The sequence below is a fragment of the Lepus europaeus genome, chromosome 16 (assembly GCF_033115175.1).
Source record: "Lepus europaeus isolate LE1 chromosome 16, mLepTim1.pri, whole genome shotgun sequence".
Taxonomy (NCBI): Eukaryota; Metazoa; Chordata; class Mammalia; order Lagomorpha; family Leporidae; genus Lepus; species Lepus europaeus.
The window spans coordinates 27,288,845-27,308,661 of record NC_084842.1 but is presented as its reverse complement, the minus strand read 5'-3'; the positions used below and the strand labels follow the sequence as shown (position 1 = coordinate 27,308,661).

General features: G+C 47.1%; 1 long non-coding RNA gene across 2 annotated transcripts; it reads left to right on the top strand.

Annotated features, from left to right (window-relative positions):
* Positions 1-3,427: 3,427 nt before the first annotated feature.
* LOC133775169 (uncharacterized) lies at positions 3,428-19,354 on the top strand. Of its 2 annotated transcripts, XR_009868202.1 has the most exons (4): positions 3,428-3,522; positions 4,384-4,440; positions 10,575-10,700; positions 19,139-19,354. It is a non-coding gene; the product is annotated as an uncharacterized LOC133775169 (long non-coding RNA). The 2 variants fall into 2 exon arrangements; XR_009868203.1 differs by lacking the exon at positions 4,384-4,440.
* The last annotated feature ends 463 nt before the right edge of the window (positions 19,355-19,817 follow it).

Below are 19,817 nucleotides of genomic sequence, written 5' to 3'. Positions count from 1 at the left end.
TTTCTTGTTCACAGCTTTGGAAGTTCAAGGCCAAGATCAGGTGGCCCTATTGGATTGGCCTAGAGGAGGGCAGTGGTGGAGCAGGTGCAGAGGAAGGATCACATGGTGAGCCAGGAAGCAGAGTGAGAAGCTGGACCCAAACTCAGGCTTTTATAACCCTTCTTCTTCTTCTTCTTTTTTTTTTTTGGACAGGCAGAGTTAGTGTGAGAGAGAGACAGAGAGAAAGGTCTTCCTTTTTCCGTTGGTTCACCCCCAAGTGGCACTACGGCCGGTGTGCTGCGCAGATCCGAAGCCAGGAGCCAGGTGCTTTCTCCTGGTCTCCCATGCAGGTGCAGGGCCCAAGGACCTGGGCCATCCTCCACTGCCTTCCCAGGCCACAGCAGAGAGCTGGACTGGAAGAGGAGCAGCCAGGACAGAATCTGATGCCCCAACCAGGACTAGAACCCTGGGAACCGGCGCCGCAGGCGGAGGATTAGCCTAGTGTGCTGCGGTGCCGGCTTGTAACAACCCTTCTTGTAAGAACTGATGGCTGCACCCAGTGACCTCTGAGCTTTCACCCTCTGAGTACCATTAATTTATGACTTTGAAGTTTAAAGTATGGCACAAGTTTGAGGGCCACATCAGCACTCATTGAGTTGAAGAATTATACTTTAAAAATATTTGATCTTGGATGATAATTCAGCAACCATTCTCTCAACAGAGGACAGAATTCCATGTGCAAATTTACCAGGAAAAAAATAAGAAGCCCTCTATTCAAGATGAAATATTGAATTATTTATAAATACTGGATGAGAGGAATTCCATGATAGCTTTTGTAAAAAATCAGATAGTTGGGGCTGGCTTTGTGGTATAGAGGCATATGGGTGCCAGTCAAAGTCCCAGCTGCTCTACTTCCCATTCAGCACCCTGCTAATGTGCCTGGGAAACCAGTGGAAGGTGGTCCAAGTGCTTGGGCCCCTGCACCCACATGAGAGATCTGGAAGAAGTTCCTGGCTCCTGACTTTGGCCTGGCCCAGCTCTGGCTGTTGTGGCCATCTGGGAGTGAAACAGCAGATGGAAGATCTCTCTGTGTCTCTCCATTTCTCTCTGTAATTCTGCTTTTTTTAAAATAAATAAATCTTAAATAAAATCAGATAGCTGGTAACTTTTTTATCAGAAGTATTAGTGACCATCAGGTAGACTACATGTACAGTGTTTTCTCTACTTCTGATTGCCATCCTTTATTTCATTTTTTTATTTTGAAAATATCCAAACATACTCAAAAGTAGAGGCCATAACAAACTTCCATGCTTATACTCTGTTTCATCCATGAATACTTTGCCATTTCCATCTCCCTCTTAATTTTTTTCACTTACAAATAAAAGGCCTTTTAAAGGCACAGTGCATTATTATATCTAATAATTCCTTAAACCTATCTAATAGACTGCATGTATCCAATGTCGCTGATTAGCTAAGCAGTCTTTTTACAGCTGATGTCTGGATCCAAACAAGGTCATCATTACACTTAATTTTGTCTCAAGTCTTTAAATTTCACTGAATGTAGCACAGTGCCTTTCCTCTTTTTATCCCTCATCACTGACTTGTTGAAGAAATGGACTCGGTTGCCTTGTAAAGTATCCCACATTCTGGCTTTGACTAATTGCTTCCCAGGGTGTTGATGTAACTCTTCTCTGTGTCCTGTATTTCCAACGGACCAGGAGTTAACAGCTTGTGCAGATCCAATTCTTTCTCCCTCCCTCCCACCTGTCCTCCTACTTTCTTCCCTCCCTCTGTGCTTTATTTTCTAGAATATCTCACTAGTGATGTATATTATGCTTCTTATCAGCACACATAATAATCTGGTTGTCTCACTTTAAATGATGCTAAGGATGACAGCCTAATCCCTTCATTACAAGGTTCTGTTAAAACATTATCCAACAGTGGCAATTGTCTGAATCAGTTATTTAATTAGAAATTGCAAAATGTAATTTTTAAACTGCTATGCTGCATTTATTGTCTAGAATTCTGTATAGTAGCCTTTTTTCATCATCTGTTAACCATATTGGTAGGCAGGTGGCTAGTGAGCTAAGGGCTGCCAACACCCAATCCTTGTGCACTGCCCAAATCCCATCACCTTCCCTGATGATTCGGCATGGCTGGAGGCTCGGCGCGCGCACACACACACACACACACCATGCAGCGAAGCCTCACTTTCCATCCTGCACCAGACACTGCGACACATAACTGGAGATCACCACTTTGCCAGCAGTCCCACCCCAAACACTCAATGTCTGTACATTCAGTCAGAGCCTGCCTAGAGTACTCACTACCGCTTATCCTATAAAAGACGCAGCCTGGGTGGGACCAGTTCTCCCTCTGAGGGTGCCTGCATCCATGCCCGAGTGTGTACTATCCTTTTGCCTTTCAATAAACTCTGTTTTTCTGCTCATCTCTGTGTTGGGCTCCGGTTGTATTCCTACATGCAGGAAGACAAAAACCTGGACTATACATAGTGGGGGGAGCTCTCAGAGCCCAGCTGGGGCTCCAACCACAGTCTATGCAATCACTTCAAAATATGTATTCCACAGGAAAGAAAAATCTTTATTTTTTTTTCCAATTTTCCCCCCGACTTTTTTTTTTTTTTTTTTAAAGATTTGTTGGTTTGAAAAGCAGAGTGACAAAGAGAGATCTCCATCCAGTGATTCACTCCCCAAATGGCCACAGGTCTAAACTAGGAGTCGGGAACGTAATCCGGGTCTCCCAAGTGGATGACAGAAGTCCAAGCTCTTGGGCCACCCTCCGCTGCTTTCCCAGGCCATTCGCGGGGAGCTGAATGGGAAGTGGAGCAGCTGGGACTGGAACCAGCGGCCACATGGGATACCCGTCTGGCAGGTAGCAGCTTAACCTGCTAAGCCACGATGCCAGCCCTCCGCTATTCTTTAGGAACAGCAATATAAACGAAAAAGCTGGTGTGATGGATTTGTGGCATCTTTGCTAACTACTGTGTAAGGCTTCCTCCACATTTAGACCTATGCCCTCCTGTTCCAAAGCTCCTGCTTCGAAAACTAAAATTCACGAGGGCTCTTGTCTCATAAGAGTAAAACCAAAACAGCGCCCGCAAACACAAACCTTCATCAACCGTGCACTTAGTATTAACGCATGGATATCCCAACTGACCACCTAGACAAAGTGCTAAGACCGACCGGGGTGGGGGGGGGGGGACTGAATCCTGTTCAATCACTGTACTTCATGTCATTTATTTGATCCCGGGCGATCACTGCACCAACACAACGCACCGACTCCGGCCATGCTTTACTATCCGTGTTAATTATTCACCGTCCTCTGAGGGGTCGTCAGCTCGGAGCGGGCCGGGCGGGCCCCTCCCCAGCCGCTCGCTTTCCCGCGCTCGGGCAAGCTCCGCCCGCGTCGCCTCCGGGGCGCCGTCCAGCCCCCCGCCGAGCCTGGCCGCGGGAGCGTAACGAAATTTCCCAAGCGGTCAGACTAGCTGGGCGACTTCAGGACAATGAGCCTTTATGTTTCAAGGTAGGAGCCCAACTGTGACGAACCAAAAGGTTTTCTGGTGCTGGGTTGGAAAAAAAAATAATAAAACCCGCCGCACGCCGCCCACGCTGAGGGCGCCCGCCGCCGGGGACGTGCGGCGAGGCCGGGGCCCGCGGCCGCCTGTCCCTGGAAGACGTCACGGCGCGCGCGGCCTGGGCGGCGGCTTCTCGCCACCGCCCGTAGCCACCGTCCGCCGCGGCCCCTCAGGCCTGAGCCCAGCGCAGATGGCGCACAGGCGCGGCCCGGCGCACCGGAAGTGACGCGGCGCCCCAGCTCCTTGTCCTTTCTGAAGGAAAAGAATTTGCGTGGCTCGTCGTGACCGGGCCACGCGGTGGTGCTCCTGTCTGCGCTGGTTCGGCCCGCTGCCCTAACAGCCTCCACTCACTCCTCTGCGCGCCTCACCTCGATGCCCACTTAAGGGCAGACCCCGCCTTGCCAGGAGAGCGCCAGGGCCGAGCCCAGCCGAACGCCTCGCGTGGCCTCCAGCAAAACCAGGTGCCTGCGACACGTCCCCACCAGGAGGCAGGGCGAGTGGGACGTCCTCGAGGTCAAGTGCTTCCCAGCCAGGCCCGCCTTCCTCCTGTTCTGTTTGGGTTGGCAGACAGCAGATCACTAGGTCTGGCTAGGAAGATAAATCCACTGTGTAAGCAGGACCCTCTTCCCTTGGGAGTCATTTTTTTTTTGGGGGGGGGGTGGACGCTGGCCCAGGTCTGGTCACAGATATTTAATAACTGGGGAAATGGCCACTGTGTATTGCTGAAGGAAAAGCAAACGTGTAACAGAATTTATGATCGGGTCGCATTTTGTAAGACAAACCTCTAGGCCTCTTCATCTTTATTCTAGGTTCCTGCCCCACAGAGATAAGAATTCGAAGTAGAGGCATCCATATGCAGTGAACAAGTGAAAGCAGGGTTTTTGTTTTCTTTTTTTTTTTCTTTAAAAATGATTTAGTTATTTATTTGAAAGTGAGAGTTACAGAGAGAGGAGAGGCAGAGAGAGAGAGAGAAGTCCTCCATCCACTGGATCCCTCCCCAATTGGCCTAAAAGGCTGGAGCTGGAGGATCTGAAGCCAGGAGCTTCCTTCGAGTCTCCCATGTGGGTGCAGGGGCCCAAAGACAGGCCAAATGTTCTACTGCTATCCCAGGCCATAGCTAAGAGCTGGATCAGAAGTGGAGCAGCAGCTGGGACTTGAACCAGAACCCATATGGGATGCTGGCACTGCAGGCAGCGGCTTTACCCACTAAGCCGCAGTGTCGGCCCCTCCCCCCTTGTTTTGAATAGACAAAGTGAATATATGTTAACATGGAGAGATACCCAGAGTGAGAGGGCCAGAGAGTCGCCTATGAGGAGAATGAGGCAGAGGAAGCCTGAGAAGGGTCCTCAAGGGTTGTCAAGGGCAAGAGAGGGCCCCTCCCTCATTATCAGTCTCTCTTATGAAGTGAGAGGTGGTGCCTTACGGAGCAAACAAAGAGTGGTGTCAGCATGCCTGAAGCAAAGGGTTTTTTTGTTTTGTTTTGTTTTATTTTTTTAGAATTATTTTATTTATTTGAAAGAGTTACAGAGAGAGGTAGAGCCAGAGAGGGATCCTCTATTCTGCTGGTTCACTCCCCAAATGACTGCAACAGCCAGAGCTGAGCTGATCCAAAGCTAATGCCAGGAGCTTCTTCCAGGTCTCCCACATGGGTGCAGGGGCCCAAACACTTGGGCCATTTTTGACTGCTTTCCCAGGCCAGCAGAGAGCTGGATCGGAAGAGGAGCAGCTGGGACTTGAACCAGTGCCTATATGGGATGCTGGCACTGCAGGCTGGGCATTTAACCCACTGTGCCGGCCCTGAAGCAATGGGTTTTTATAGTGCCTCCTGTTGTTGTGGATTCGTTCTGAGAGGGGGAGTGTGGTGGGGGCAAGAGGCGTGGAGTCACCACACAGACCCCGGGAGTGGGGTGAAAGCAGGCAGAGGCGAGCAGCCCGCAGACTCATTTATTTCAGTTGGTACAGCAGCTTATATAGCCAAGGCAGCCAATCCGGTCAAGGGACTGTTTGTGCCCTAACCAATCACAGCCTGTTGCCAGGCAGTATCTGAAGCCATCCAATCACAGCCTGTTGCCAGGCAGGCTCTGTTGCCAGGTGGTTTCCCAGGGGGCTTCTGAAGCCACTCCTGAGTAACTGACGTTGGCTTGCCAGCGGCCATCTTGGCATGGCCTTCTCATTCCACCACATTTCCCCCTTTTCATTTATTTTTGAGCAACGGGAGGCATGATTCTTTTGGCCATACCATTGTTGACCCCCATTTCCATGTGGTCTCCATACGTGGCTGTGCCTGTCTTAGGTTGTCCCCCAGGGGATCTTACCCGTCATTGACTAACCAGCTCTCAAAACGGAAGACCACAGGAGTGCTTGCTCAGATAGGGGTAGGAATGAGGAACAATGGTAATCAGGAATGGCATGACCGCACACAGGCTGTGGGCCGTTTGAGTGGCTGACCAGATCTAGTGGGGTATAAAGCAGTAATGGATGTGGCTATGGGCAGTTTCTCAGGGTAGGATGATAGGGCAGGTGTGTCTGCTAACAAGGTGGGCTCTCAGTCTTGTTCAGCTGGTTCTGGTTGGCTGTCAGTTGCAGGCTTGATGTTTCTGGCTGGTACCCAAATGGGCTGCCTCGCATTCTCTGGAAAGACACAAGCATGTCCTCCACTCTTGGTTAGCAGAAGCCTTTCTATGGGTGTTGGAATCCAGGGCCTGAATTCTACATCCACTTTGACATTAAAGGCAAACATACAGGTGGGATGGGGTCTAGCGGCTGCCCTGAGAGCATGGGGTGCCCAAGGACAGCCACAAATGTGGGGATCCTCACTGGGTGCAGATGGAATGACCTCGTGTGGGTTATTGCCTCAAGGTCATCTAAGTTCAACCCATGGGTATTTGGGGGTGGCTGACTAGGCATTGCTGCCTTGTTTGTTACATTGTCGTTTTCACTGTCAGAGCTCTCTCCCTGAGTCATCAACTGTTGTCTGTGAGGCAGATGCCTGGAGTGTCAGGCTCTTATCACTCACAGGTTCACTATGTTTGGTAATCTACGTGGGATTCTGAGAGGGGGGTATCTTTCCCATGTTTGAGTGTTTAAGAGCGGTGTGCCACTTCAATTCTAGCCAAAGGAAAGACACCCACAGCTGCCATAACATAGCAAATTCCTAGCACCTCAGCAGCTGATGGCATTCTGCAGGGGGTTCCCTACCTTAGACAGACAGTGGTGTATCTGATTGTACGTATGTCCTGTGCTTAGTGGGGGACTTCCTTGATTCGTTAGGTCAAGGCCGTATGCCCACACAGTGTCTCCGGTGTGTCACCTCTCTCGAGTGAGGGAAGATGACTTGGTTCTGAATTCTGGGATGATCAGTCCCTTATGTGAATTCGCCAGGCGAACCGAAAGTAAAAGGAGGAGCCGAGAAACGGTGTACGCTTCTGGGCGGTGTGTGCCTAACCTGGGGTCACTTAGACCGAGGACAAGGACAAGGACAAGGAAAGGGGTGTAGGGGGCGTTCTGTGCTCACCCTCACAGAACCGAACAGCACACAAAACACCGAGGGGCTTCCAAGCTTAACTTCCGTGTGGCTATCACTGCCCTCCTCCTCCCTGTCCCAAATGAGACACAAGTGCATCCTGGGAAGGTGGGCATATCAAATTGATAGGTGAAGGGCTAAAGTTACTATGCAGGGCTGGCAAAAATTCCAGCTCACCAATTCCTGTCTCACCTAGCTTCCCCGTATCAAAGCCAAAACAGGCACAACACACGCAAATACCCTAGGGAAAACAACCATAAGTATATACAGCAAACTACTGATTTTGGATTATAGGTGACTTTAATTTTCTTTATTATACTTTCCTGTTCTGAAGTGTTTGCTACAGGAAGCATGTTTTATCTGACAGGAAAGCCTGACTTATTTTTTCAAAGGAACATCAGGTCTACAACATGTTGTGGGCATGGGTATATCCTAATCTCTTTTTTTTTTATAAAGATTTATTTATTTATTTGAAATTCAGAGAAAAGAATCATAGAAAGAAGGAGAGAGAGAGAGAGAGAGAGAGAGAGAGAGAGAGAGGTCTTCCATCTGCTGGTTCACTCCCCAATTGGCCGCAATGGCTAGAGCTGTGCTGATCCAAAGCCAGGAGCCAGGAGCCTCTTCTGGGTTTCCCATGCAGATGCAGGGACCCAAGGACTTGGGCCATCCTCTGCTGCTTTCCCAGGCCATAGCAGAACACGAACCGGCGCCCATAAGGGATGCTGGCACTGCGGGCATCGGCCTTACCCACTACACTACATCCTAATCTGTAATGTGGATTCTTGCCTTTCACAAAGAAGTCTAAGTGCAGAAATTTACATGGGTGGACCAATGGGAACAGGATTTATTTAACAGGGAGAGAGAAAACATACATTCATGCTCCATTGTGGGCTGCCCCACACTCAGGAATACCTGTCACCAGTGGACTGGAGGATTCCCCCAGGGCAGTCGGGGTGGGGCAGAGAGAAAACCTATGCAGCACCTCTGTCATCCCTAGCCAAATAAAGAACTCTCCCCATTCCCAGTCTCTTTTATGAGGTAGAGGTAGTGCTGTTGCATGCACGAAACCATCTGGGATGTTTATGATATATCCATCAATTTCATGTGGAGCTTAATATCCACATCTACTCCTCCTTCTTGATCTCCCTGAAGTACAGGGGCATCTTGGGAAGGGGGGCATCTTTGATTGCCAGATGAACAGGTAACATGCAAGGTTATAAGGGTTCCAGCTCCTGAGACTTACCCAGATGCCTGCCTATCCACACCACGTCAACAGCATTTACTAGGCAGGGAGCCGGTAGATGGGGCCTATGGGTGAACTTGCACCGTTGTGAGCCATGACAGCGACTCAGAACAAAGAATAAGTAGAAGCAACATCCCCAGAATGGGGATTGTGATGACCAGTTTATGTCTCCGGCACTGAACTGTGTTCCTGTTTGGAGAAGTTTTCCAGCGAGAAGGTTTAAGAAAAGGTACAAGATCCTATGCATTGAAAAATGTAAGCCTGAAATTCCTTTTGGAAACTTGTGCAAAAACCCTTATAGCATTTTCATTGATGGCAAATGGGAGTTAAGTCACCTGCCAGAAGTCTAAATCACCAGGACAATTGTAGTAGTAGGTATTGGACCATGGTCCTGAGGGCTGTAACTACTCTCCCTCCTCTTCTGTTGTTCTTTTGTTTGCGTCTTTGTGATCCTAATTGCTGAGAAAATGTTATTTCCTGCATCTTGGCTCTGGTCTTCTGTGACTAGGTGAGGAGTGGGCATGGGGTGTGCATGGGGTTGTGTGTTGCACAGTTACCTCCACACTGAATCTCCGTCGCCAGGGGTAGGAAGCCGAGCATGGACAGGAACCATGTGGGTGGTTCTGACAGCATCCTTGCTCCCCAGATATGAGCTCTGTGTGTCCCAGGAAGGTACCTCTAAGAGTTTTGCTCTCTTGTTTGTTTGCAGCAAACAATAGCACAAACTTTATTCCCCTGTTGCAAACAAGTCACACTCCCGTGAGCGAGTGGGAGTCAGCCCCAGGCAGGTGCAGTGTCGGACTTCTGACTCTGCTTTATTTACTCCTTTGAAGCCCTGAAGAAGCATCATCGCCGGTCACACACCCAGAGTGGCTGCCCTAGGAGCTCCATGTGAGGAGCCGGTCTATCACTCTCATGTCTAGGGAGGAATCCCCCATATATGTTGGAAGGAGGCAATATTGCGATGCCAACAGGGCTATACCAGGCTCTACCCACTTGCTGGGCCACTCCTTGATCCTGGTGATCCTGGTCGCCGTCACCACTTCCTACTGGCCCCTGCCGTGGAGGCAGGGGACTCCCAGGAACTACTTGAGGCCAGCACTCACTCACTCACTCTCACTCACTCCTTACTGCCTCTCCTGGATAGGCTGGAGGCTGGCAGCAATGAGGGGCGGGGCTGTGGAAAGCTGCCACTACTGTCTTGGAACAGTGGCTTCCTGGTTGGTACCTGGAGATCTCTCACCAAAAAAGGAGACAAGGGGGGGCCGGTGCTGTGGCGCAGTGGGTTAAAGCCCTGGCCTGAAGCGCTGGCATCCCATATGGGCACTGGTTTGTGTCCCGGCTGCTCCACTTCTGATCCAGCTCTCTGCTATGGCCTGGGAAAGCAGTGGAGGGTGGCCCAAGTGCTTGGGCCCCTGCATCCATGTGGGAGACCAGGAGGAAGCTCCTGGCTCCTGGCTTGGGATCAGCGCAGCTCCAGCCGTTGCAGCCAGTTGGAGAGTGAACCAGTGGATGGAAGACCTCTCTCCCTGTCTCTACCTCTCTCTGTAACCCTGTCTTTCAAATAAATAAAAATAAATCTTAAAGAAAAAGGAGACAAGGAGCTGATGTCTCGTGGGACAGATTTTAGCTGATGGCAGACAAGAATCAGTGGAGGAGCTGGCGCTGTGGTGTAAGCAGGTAAAGCCGCCACCTGCAGTGCCGGCATCCCATATGGGCATTGGTTCAAGTCCGGGCTGCTCCACTTCCAATCCAGCTCTCTGCTATGGCCTGAGAAAGCAGTCGAAGATGGCTCAAGTCCTTGGGCCCCTGCACCCATGTGGGAGACCCAGAAGAAGCTCCTGGCTTCTGGCTTCGGATCGGCACAGCTCTGGCCGTTGCAGCTAATTGGGGAGCAGACAAGCAGATGGAAGACCTCTCTGTCTCTTTTTCTGCCTCTCCTTCTCTGTGTAACTCTGACTTTCAAATTAATAAATAAATACATCTTAAAAAAAGATTAAAATCTTTTGCCCCTACAAAGACTTTGTTAAGAGGAGAAAAGACAAGTTATAGGTTGAGTGAGAATGTTTACAAACCGCAAGTCTGACAAGGACTGGTCTCTAAAGTAGATTAAGAATTCTCGGGGCTGGCTCTGTGGTGTAGTAGGCTGCACTTCCTCCTGTGATGCCAGTATCCCATATGGGTGCTGTTCATGTCCTGGTTGCTCCACTTCTGATCCAGCTCTCTGGTTACAGACAGGGAAAAGCAGTAGAAGATTGCCCAAGTGCCAAGTTGGCCTCTGCACCTACATTGGAGACCTGGGAAAAGCTCCTGGCTCCTGGCTTTGGATTGGCTCAGCTCCGGCTGTTTGTGGCCATTTGGTGAGTGAACCAGTGGATAGAAGATCTCTCTCTCTCTCTCTCTCTGCCTCTCCTGCTCTCTGTCTGTAACTCTGCCTCTCAAATAAATAAATAAAATCTTTAAAAAATACTCAAAATTCAATAGTTTGGAGCTGGCGTTGTAGTGTAGCAGATTAAGCTGCTGACTGTGACACCGGCATCCCTTAAGGGCTCCACTTCTGATCCAGCTCCCTGCTAATGCACCTGGAAAAACAGGGAAAGATGGCCCAAGTGCTTGGGCCCCTGCACCCATGTGGGAGACCTGGAAGAAGCTCCTGTCTCCTGGCTTCAGCCTGGCCCAGCCCATATCCAAATGTGGCCATTTGGATAGTGAACTAGATAATGGAAGCTCGCTCTCTCTCTCTCTCTCTCTCTCTGTAACTCTGACTTTCAAATAAACCTTTAGAAAAAAACAAAATAGTTAAGAAATTCCAAATAGAAAATGGAAAAAAGTTAGGAAGAGATATTTATTTCACTGAACAGGATATGTAGATGGCAAGCAGCACGTGAGGAGAGGTTCAACACCATTAACTATCAAAGGAATGCAAATTCAGACTGCAATGAGCCATTGCTACATCCCGATCAGAACAGCTAAAATCAAAAATAGTGGCAGCACCAAACACTGGCAAGGGTGCAGAGAAACTGAATCCCTAATACATTGCTGCTGGAAATGTAAATTGGCTCAGCCACCCTGGAAAACAGTTTGGCAATTTATTGTAAAGCTAAGCATGTAACTACCATATGACCCAGCTACTGCACTCATGGGATTTTATGTCAGAGAAATGAAAACTATGTTTGAACCAAAATCTGTATACAGTGTTTTGTTCATAATATTCAAACACTAACAGTAACCTGGAAGTCCCTCAATAAGGAATGGTTAAACACATTGTGTTGCATCCATCACGCAACAGTCTTCCACAGTAGGAAAGCACAGACAACTTGGATGAATCTCTGGAGAGTTACACTGAGGGAAAAATGTCAGCCCCCATAGTTACACATTGCATTAATCTATCTTTATATTACACTCTTTTATTTATGTAACATTAATCTTTATATAATGTTCCTGAAATGACCAAATTGGAGAAATAAAGAACAGATTTGTCGTTGTCATCATTGGGCAGTCGATACAGTCATAAAGGGACAATATGATGAGTCCTTGGGGTGATGAATTTACTCTACTTAACTGTAGTGGTGGACATACAAACCTACACAGGTGATAAAACTGCCTAGAACTAGGCGCGCGCGCACACACACACACACACACACCCCAGAGCAAAACTAGGAAAATCTGAGCAGATTGGTAGATTTTATCATTGCTAGTATCCTGTTGTGATCTCCTGTTCTACATTGCTAAGACATTATCACTGGGGAGCACTTTGTAAAATGTTCAAAAGAGCTCTCTGTACAATGCATGTGAATTTTTAATTATTCTAAAATAAAATGTTTTAATTTAGAAAGTGCACTGCCCTGGGCTAATCAGTGCTCTTAAATCCATAGTCAACATAGGAGAAATTTTACTGACGACGATGGTTTTGGTGGTGGCGGTAGTAATGATGTTAATTACCATTCACTGAGCTATCATTGCGAGCTCCAAGAGGCCTGAGATCTTGTCTGTATCACTCACTACTGTACCATAGAGACTACAACTCATTGAACAAATATTTGTTGAATAGTTGGTACTGAGCAAACACCTATTGTAAATAACTGAACAGTTCTGCAGGACGCCTATCATTATTCTCATGTCTTGTATGAGAAAACTGGAACTCAAAGAATTTAAGTAATATCCAAAAGCCAAACAATCTGTAACAGTGTCTGTGGTCTTAGTAACTACATCACAGTCTCCCAACTGCGAGTGTAGCTTCTAATAAACTAACGTGAATGTCCTTTATTTTAGCAATAGTCGCTTTAACCGCCTTGCATCTCTTGACAAACTTCAGGACTGTTCTTCCTTTGGTTTGTATTTATAGTACTGCATCATCAGGTCTCCTCCCATGCCCCATTGTTCTCTGAGCATCATCATGACAGATTATTATTAGTGCCACTGTCTATGAAAAAGAGAGAAACAACGTGGTTTTGTGGGTGTTTAGAAAAATCGACTGAAGAAAACATTCTTAAAGCAACACAGGCACTTTGGGAATTTCCATTAATTCCTGAGAATGCACTAGGAATCTTACCCTTAGAGTGTCTATTCTTCAAATTTAAATTGGCCACATAAAAGTCTGCAACTAGGTCTACTGTCAAGCGTATAGTTTGAATTTAATAAGTTTGGTGATTTGGTGAAAAAAAAAAAAAAAAACCTCTTAGAAAATAAACTTGGCCGGTGCCGTGGCTCAATAGGCTAATCCTCCGCCTTGCGGCGCCAGCACACCCGGTTCTAGTCCCAGTTGGGGCGCCGGATTCTGTCCCAGTTGCCCCTCTTCCAGGCCAGCTCTCTGCTGTGGCCAGGGAGTGCAGTGGAGGCTGGCCCAAGTGCTTGGGCACTGCACCCCATGGGAGACCAGGAGAAGCACCTGGCTCCTGCCATCGGATCAGCGCGGTGCGCTGGCCGCAGTGTGCTGGCCGCAGCGTGCCAGCCACAGCGGCCATTGGAGGGTGAACCAACGGCAAAAGGAAGACCTTTCTCTCTGTCTCTCTCTCTCTCTCTCACTGTCCACTCTGCCTGTCAAAAAAATAAAAAATAAAGAAAGAAAGAAAGAAAGAAAGAAAGAAAATAAACTCCCTTGTTGTAAAAAATAAACTGAAATGATAGCTTCCAAAAAATGTTCAAAGTCTTTATTATTTGATAAATGGGATTATGAATGATTTCCATTTTTCTCTTTATATTTGTCTACATGTTCTAATTTTTCTACCATGAGTATGTGTTACTTGTATATGTCACATAGTAAGAATGAAAGAAAAGAAATTGAAAGAATTTCAGCCCTTCTGAAATGAGAGAACCAAGGACAGAGCGTTTGTGTTGCCCTTTTAGTGGGGGAGAGCAATCCACAGCAGTGGCGGCGAGGGAAGGAGACGAGGAGCAGGGCGAATCGGAGAGCACTGCTGAGCAGGGCGTGAGCACAGCTGGTCTCTCAGTCTTTCGGGAAGGCATCAGGGAAGCCGGGAAACCATGTAGCTTGAAAGGGCCCACATCGGGGGAAGAGAGAATTTATCCACTGACTCTTTTCTTTTTTTCCTTTTTTGGCCAAGATTAGAATCTTGGTTTTTTATAAGATTTATTTATTTACTTGAAAGAGTTACACAGTGAGAGAAGAGGAAGAAAGAGAGAGAGAGAGAGAGAGAGAGAGAGAGAGAGATCCTCCCATCAGCTGGTTCACTCCCCAATTGGCCACAACAGCCAGAGCTATGCCGATCCAAAGCCAGGAGCCAGGAGCTTCTTCTGAATCTCCCACATGAGTGCAGGGGCCCAAGGCGTAAAGGCGTTGGCTTTATGAGCTGCGCCACAGCACTCGCCCCAGATTTTAATCTTGATGAGGCACAATTGATCAAAATTTCCTTTTATGAATTGTATTTTTTTATTTTAAAATGTTTGTTTATTTATTTTGACAGGCAGAGTTAGACAGTGAGAGAGAGAGACAGAGAGAAAGGTCTTCCTTCCATTGGTTCACCCCCCAAATGGCCGCCACGGCTGGCGTGCTGTGCTGATCTGAAGCCCAGGAGCCACGTGCTTCCTCCTGGTCTCTCATGCGGGTACAGGGGCCCAAGCACTTGGGCCATCCTCCATTGCCTTCCTGAGCCACAGCAGAGAGCTGGACTGGGAGAGGAGCAACCGGGACAGAATCCGGCGCCCTGACTGGGACTAGAACCCGGGGTGCTGGCACCACAGGCGAAGGATTAGCCTAGTGAGCCACGGCACTGGCCTAAAATGTTTATTTTCACTTTATTTGGAAGACAGAGAGATAGGCAGGCAGGCAGGCAGGCAGACACAGAGAGATCTTCCATCTGCTGCTTCACTCCTTAAATGCCCACAATTGCCAGGGCTGTGCCCGGCCACAGCTAGGAGCCCAGAACTCAATTTCAAGTCTTCCAGGTAGATGACAGGGACCCAAGTACATGAGCCATCATCTGCTGCTTCCCAGGATGCACATGGACTTGAACCAGAGGGACTTGAACCAGAAACTGTGACTTGGGATGCAGGTGTCCTAAGCAGTGACCCAAGCCACTGTGACAAACACCCACCAATGCGAGTCATGCTCTTACTGTCAAGTCTGAGAATTCTTGTGTAGTCCTAAGGCCCAAATATTTTCTCCATTTTTTTTGGTAAAATGTTACAATTTTTTGGTTTTGTTTTGTTTTATTGTTACATCTGTGATGCATTTTTATGTGAAACTGCAAAGTAGTTTGCAGGAATCCTTTTACATTTGTTTTTAAATCATAGTTCACACTGATATTTCCAGTTCACATATAAGGTTATAGGGTTTTTACTTAAAAAGAATTAAATTGATTCTCTTTTTAATTTTTTTTTTTGATAAATTTATTTGAAAGGCAGAAAGAAAGAGATAGATAGATTGGTTTACTCTTCAAATGCCTACAATGGACAGGGCTGGGCCAGACTGAAGCCAAGAGCCTAGAACTCCATCTGGGCTTTCCACATGGGTGGCAGGGACCCAAGGACTTGAACCATTGTTCTCTGATGTGGGATGTTGGGTGTCTGAACTGCTAGTCTTTGCTCACCCCTGGCTGATTTTCTGTCTACCAGTACTCTCTGTTGCTGAGAGAAAGAGGTGTCAACTTTACAACTGTGGATTTGTTCAAGTCTCCCTTAAGTTCTCTAAGTTTTTGCTATTTTCGGTATTTTGAAGCACTGTTGTTAGGTGCCTCCATGGCATGTGAACTATGACTTGAGAGATGAGATGCAATTGCAAACATTCCAAAACCAGAGAACATTTCAGGAAACAGTAATAACTACTTCAAAAATATAAAAATGATTTCATAGGCACCCACGAATGAGGGGTATGGCATGGTGCATGAAAGATGGCAAGCATCAGATTGCCAGGGTAGAAGGTAAAGTGGCAGAGTTGTCAAGGAGTCATAACATTTACTATATTTTGTTGTGCTAACCTTTGGCCTGAATTATCCACAAGAATCTAGAAGAGGCAATTGAATTATCTGGATCATTTGCTTTGTGAAAACAACTAGCTTAGATGGCTTGGGCTCCAAAGTGTGTCATATGGGCAGAATGGGCAGTAGAGCGTGATTCTGGGGCCAGCCTGCCTGCATCCAATTTCTTCTTCCAACACTCGCTGACCCAGTGAACTTGAGCAAGTTCTTTCTTTCTCCCTCATTTTTTAAAAAGATGTATTTATTTATTTGAAAGGCAGAGATACAGAGAGGCAGAGAGAGTGAGAGAGAGAGAAAGAGAGAGGTCTTCCATCTGCTGGTTTAGTCCCCAAATGGCCACAATAGCTGGAGCTGGGCCAATCTGAAGCCAGGAGCCAGAAGTTTCTTCTGGGTCTCCCATGCTGGTGCAGGGGCCCAGAGACTTAGGCCATCTTCTACTGCTTTCTCAGACCATAATAGAGAGCTGGATTGGAAGTGGAGCAGCCAGGACTGGAACTGGTGTCCATATGGGATGCTGGCATGGCAGGTGGTGGCTTTACCAGCTAAGCCACAGCACCAGCCCCTCTCCTTCATTTTCTAAGCCAAAACAACAGAGCTTCAAAATGCACGAAGGCCGCTACTGCGGCTCACTAGGCTAATCCTCCGCCTGCGGCGCCGGCACCCCAGGTTCTAGTCCCGGTTGGGGCACTGGTTCTGTCCCGGTTGCTCCTCTTCCAGTCCAGCTCTCTGCTGTGGCCTGGGAGTGCAGTGGAGGATGGCCCAGGTCCTTGGGCCCTGCACCCACATGGGAGACCAGGAGGAAGCACCTGGCTCCTGGCTTCGGATCAGCGCAGTGTGCTGGTCGCAACACGCTGGCCGTAGCGGCCACTTGGGGGATGAACCAACGGAAAAAGGAAGACCTTTCTGTCTCTCTCTCACTGTCTAACTCTGCCTGTCAAAAAAAAATGCATGAAAACTTTCTTATCTGACTGTAATATTTATTATCAGAGGATGGAGTGGGATAATCCGTGAGAAGTGCTTAAAATGGTCTTTGCAAAATGTTCATTACTCAACAAACAAAATCTATGTACTCCCAAAGCAAATATCTGAGTGAATGAACCAGGCAGAGTAGGACCTTGTATTACTCTCCTAGGGCTGCCAAGGTTAACTGGATCGCTTCCAACCCTGAAATGGCTTCTCTTACACTCCTGGAAGCTGTAAGTCTGAAGTCAAGGCATCCCTGGGGGGCTCCAGTGGAGCTCCTTCCTCGCCTTCGTGGTTGCTGGCAATTCTCAGGGTGCCTTAGCTGCTGGTGACAAAACTGAACTCCCAGTCTCATCTCTCCATGGCCCTGTTCCCTTCACCTCTGCTTGCAAATGTCCTCTTCCATAAGGACAGCCATCATAGGATCAGGAAGGTCTCATCTGCACTTGAATCCATCTGCAATGACCTCATTTCTAAGTTTGTATTTACAGGTTCTGTGTAGACACCCATTCTGGAGAGGATGCTCTTCATCCCAGTGCAGATCTCAACTGTTCACATCCCAATGGCAGCTTTTTCTGGAGAGCAAGTTTCTAGAAGTCGCAACATATTTTTCTTAAACCTCTTTAGAAAAAAAATCGCCAAGTTTCTTTTCTGACGTTTTAATTTAGTAAAATCAAATATGAAGATTCTAATTGACACTTTTTTGATAGACTCGGGCCATCGGTTGTCTGTTGCAGGGATCTGAGGCTAGAAGTGTTGCTGTGCATGCTGGTCCTTGGTTTGGCACATGGAGCCTGTCGCTTTTCTCTCCTCTTATTGCTGTCTCTGGTGTCTCCTTCCTAGCACGAGTGTTTGTGTCAGTGTAGACCTTTTCTCACTTCTGTGAGTTAGAAACCAGAATTCCAAATTTGCTACAATGGCAATATTTAGACTTAGTCTTTGTAACCATCCTAAGGGCTTCCCTTGAATAGAGTTAATGTTTATTCCAAATGTTGCATGTAGCGTCTACAAAAATAAACCAGAATCCTAAAGGCTTACTAACTTGGAAATTATTAAGGAGCTTCAGCTCAATGGAACAGTGTTATAGCTCATTTAGGCAGGGATGTTAATAATTCTATGTATTGATCTTGAGTTACTAGCCCTCATAATTAGGGATCAGTGGATAGTAGTGCAGTGAACTCCATTATCCCTACCCGAGGGTCCTGAGTGCCTCTCCTCATTGCACTGTCCCAGTGATGCTAATTCTTTTCTGTATTGAGTTCTTCCTTTCCCTTTAGGGCAGTGATCACAGCTCCATGCACTTATTCAAAACAAAGTCTTGAAATATATAAGGCTTCATTAATTGATTTCTTCAAAAGGCTTTGCTTCCCTCCCGTTTACTCCACAAAATGCACACTGCCTGCTTTATAAGTTAGCAGGTGTGGCTAACTGCTTGATGCTGCATTTCTGTCCATCTGTCTAATTCTTTGTCTTTTTCTCTTGAACCCATGTGCTGCTTTTTCTAATACCTATAATTTCTTCCTTATCGTGAGGCCCTTTTTCTGATTTCCTGATCGCCACTTATGCATTTGCTGTGTGCTGTACAAATTGTAGATGAGTGGGGTGTTACTGTATTGGCTTTGGCTGATAATGCTTAGAGGCTCAGTGGCAATGGAATGCACAGTTCTAATATGCCTGATCCTCGATTCCCAACTCCATTAACTACGGCCCCTTTTCTGCCAGGATTCAACAAAGGGGAAGTCAGGAGCTTAACCCTCAGGAGGAGAGTCATCTGTGTCCATGCAGATTCCTTCAGGAATTAAAATGAGCGCTCACATACTGGCCCCATTGTGTCCTGCAATCTTTTTCCAAGAAGGGGGGGGGGGCAGTAAACTGTTTTCATTAATTATATTTTTTATTATTTATTTATTTATTTCCTTTCTTTAAGGAATTTATTAATACATTAGATTCTCAGGGTCACAGCAAAAGCATAATTACTTAAATACAATCCTCATCATTTCTCATGTTAATGTGATATTAATACAAAGAGAACAGATTCACTGTAGTTCATAAATACAGTTCTAAGTATATAGTGATACTTCCTCCCTCCCTCCTGCTTTGAGTATATTTTCAGACACTTTAACATCAGATCCAGTTTTGCAGGTATTGGCCTGGCTCTGGTAAAACTGTGCTTCTGGTCAAGCCTGGGACCTTGCAGCTTCCCTGGGATTCCTTTCACTCTTGGAGTCCCTTTCTGCCTAGAACCCCCCCCTCCAGCTCTCTCCTCCAGTAGCGTCTTATACTCCACAATATCCCATTTCTAAAGGCATGTACCAAGGGCAGGCATTTAGTGTGGCAGTTAAAATGCCACATGGATACCTGCATTCCAGTTCCAGTCTCAACTCAACTTCCTGTTCCAGCTCCCTGCTATGCTGCACCCTGAGAGGAAGCCGTTGATGGCTCAACTACCTGTGTCCCTGCCACCCGTATGGGAGACCTGATTAAGCTGTTGGCTTCTGGCTTTGACCTGACCTGGTCCTTGGTTGTTTTGGGCATCTGAGGAGTGAACCACTGGATGGAAGCTCTCTCTCTCTCTCCCACTCCCTTGTCTTTCAAATAAAATGAAAGTAATGAATAAATAAATAAAGGCCTCTGCCCTGTCCTATGTTCGGTTTCCCCAGAGTGAGCTAGACACTAGCTGGCCCAATCTAGAGTTCTGGAATTTTCAAGATGGAAGAACTCTACAGGAAATTAGAGTGGGTTAGTTTTGATGAAGAGCAGGATACGAGACACACACACACACACACAACATACACATAGGGTGTACAGGTATACATACACATACATACATACATACATACACATATAAGGGTACTTCAAAAAGCTTATGAAAATGTAGGTTATGAAAAAAAACTATGTATGGACTTCACAACTGTAACTCACCTTCTAATACCATTTTTTCATGAACTGTCTGATGTAGCCTTCCATGCACATACACAGTATATGAATAATATAGAACAGAGGTATCTGGGAGATTCTCCCCAGTCACCCCATATCAAAGGCTTACTCCCTCATAAGAACTGCTCTGTAAATGATAAA